The following is a 2500-nucleotide window of genomic DNA, read 5'->3' as shown; positions in this document are numbered from 1 at the left end:
CATCGGCGTCGAAAGAAGCCAAGCCGAAAAAAGTTAAAGTACAAACGTGCAAGCATACTAGCCTAACCCTAGGTAAGGCATGTCAGAGCGAAAGACAGTAATTTCGAATGAGCCAAGAAAGAGCGGTGCGGGGCCGGTCGGAGCGCACCCTTTTCTCGGTGGCTGGCGGGCGAGAGAGTGCTGCGTCGCCGGCATCGGCGTCGAAAGAAGCCGAGCCGAAAAAAGTTAAAGTACAAACGTGCAAGCATACTAGCCTAACCCTAGGTAAGGCATGTCAGAGCGAAAGACAGTAATTTCGAATGAGCCAAGAAAGAGCGGTGCGGGGCCGGTCGGAGCGCACCCTTTTCTCGGTGGCTGGCGGGCGAGAGAGTGCTGCGTCGCCGGCATCGGCGTCGAAAGAAGCCGAGCCGAAAAAAGTTAAAGTACAAACGTGCAAGCATACTAACCTAACCCTAGGTAAGGCATGTCAGAGCGAAAGACAGTAATTTCGAATGAGCCAAGAAAGAGCGGTGCGGGGCCGGTCGGAGCGCACCCTTTTCTCGGTGGCTGGCGGGCGAGAGAGTGCTGCGTCGCCGGCATCGGCGTCGAAAGAAGCCGAGCCGAAAAAAGTTAAAGTACAAACGTGCAAGCATACTAACCTAACCCTAGGTAAGGCATGTTAGAGCGAAAGACAGTAAACTCGAATGAGCCAAGAAAGAGCGGTGCGGGGCCAGCGCACCCTTTTCTCGGTGGCTGGCGGGCGAGAGAGTGCTGCGTCGCCGGCATCGGCGTCGAAAGAAGCCGAGCCAAAAAAAGTTAAAGTACAAACGCGATGCTAATGAGCGAGCCGTTGTCTCGACTAATATGTAGGGGGCGTTCGATCGAGCGTCTGGCTTGAGCGCTTGTCGGCCTAGCAGAACGGTCGCATTGTTATGCCCGGGTTTTAGGCACCGCTGCAGGCGGCCGGCAGAGCTCTTGTTTGTGCGAAACTGAATGGATCGAGCCCTAGAGAGGGCGAGCAAAGAAAAAACGCAAATCGCTCCGCCTGGCACTGCCGGCGAGAGCGTGGACGTCGCGGCCAGCGACTGTCGAAGCTGAGTACGGCCGCAGGCGATCGCCTCGGTCTTAAACGAATGCGACGAGCACGCGCCGGGCGGCCCAGCAAGGGCCGAGCGCAGCTGTCGCAGCTATCTGGTTGATCCTGCCAGTAGTGATATGCTTGTCTCAAAGATTAAGCCATGCAGGTGCAAGTACGAGTTCTCGTAAAGCGAAACTGCGAATGGCTCATTAAATCAGTCTTGGTTTATTTGGTCTCGTAAGCGAAGTGGATAACTGTGGTAATTCTAGAGCTAATACATGCATTAAGCGCCGACTTCGGGAGGCGCGCTTTTATCAGATCAAAACCGACCGGGTTCGTCCTGTGACGTTTGATGACTCTGGATAACCACGCGGATCGTACGGTCTCTGCACCGACGACGTATCATTCAAGTGTCTGCCCTATCAACTGTCGAAGGTACGCTACGTGCCTACCTTTGTGATAACGGGTAACGGGGAATCAGGGTTCGATTCCGGAGAGGGAGCCTGAGAAACGGCTACCACATCCAAGGAAGGCAGCAGGCGCGCAAATTACCCATTCCCGACACGGGGAGGTAGTGACGAAAAATAACAATACAGGACTCTAACGAGGCCCTGTAATTGGAATGAGTACATCCTAAAACTCTTAACGAGTATCCATTGGAGGGCAAGTCTGGTGCCAGCAGCCGCGGTAATTCCAGCTCCAACAGTGTATGCTAAAGTTGTTGCGGTTGAAAAGCTCGTAGTTGGATTTTGGGCGAGCGCCGCCGGTCCGTCGCAAGGCGTGTCACTGGTTGCGTTCGCCTCACCTTCGGTTCTCCGTCGGTGCTCTTGACTGAGTGTCGGCGGTGGCCGATAAGTTTACTTTGAAAAAATTAGAGTGTTCAAAGCAGGCTGTTCGCCTGCATAGTGTTGCATGGAATAATGGAATAGGACCTCGGTTCTATTTTGTTGGTTTTCGGAGCACGAGGTAATGATTAAGAGGGACAGACGGGGGCGTCCGTACTCTGCCGTTAGAGGTGAAATTCTTGGATCGGCGGAAGACGAACTACTGCGAAAGCATTCGCCAAGAATGTTTTCTTTAATCAAGAGCGAAAGTCAGAGGTTCGAAGACGATCAGATACCGTCCTAGTTCTGACTATAAACGATGCCAACTAGCGATCGGGAGGCGTTACCATGACGACCTTTCCGGCAGCTTCCGGGAAACCAAAGTCTTTGGGTTCCGGGGGAAGTATGGTTGCAAAGCTGAAACTTAAAGGAATTGACGGAAGGGCACCACCAGGAGTGGAGCCTGCGGCTTAATTTGACTCAACACGGGGAAACTCACCCGGCCCGGACACAGGTAGGATTGACAGATTGAGAGCTCTTTCTTGATTCTGTGGGTGGTGGTGCATGGCCGTTCTTAGTTGGTGGAGCGATTTGTCTGGTTAATTCCGATAACGAACGA

General features: G+C 53.4%; 1 non-coding gene across 1 annotated transcript in view; it reads left to right on the top strand.

Annotated features, from left to right (window-relative positions):
- Positions 1–1167: 1167 nt before the first annotated feature.
- LOC144431627 (small subunit ribosomal RNA) overlaps positions 1168–2500 on the top strand; it is a 1810-nt gene continuing 477 nt past the window's right edge. Inside the window, exon 1 of the ribosomal RNA XR_013480189.1 lies at positions 1168–2500. This exon is cut by the window's right edge and continues 477 nt beyond it. This is a non-coding gene — a ribosomal RNA (small subunit ribosomal RNA).

Source organism: Styela clava, chromosome 13 (assembly GCF_964204865.1).
Source record: "Styela clava chromosome 13, kaStyClav1.hap1.2, whole genome shotgun sequence".
NCBI lineage: Eukaryota > Metazoa > Chordata > Ascidiacea > Stolidobranchia > Styelidae > Styela > Styela clava.
This window is presented reverse-complemented; position numbering and strand designations above follow the sequence as displayed.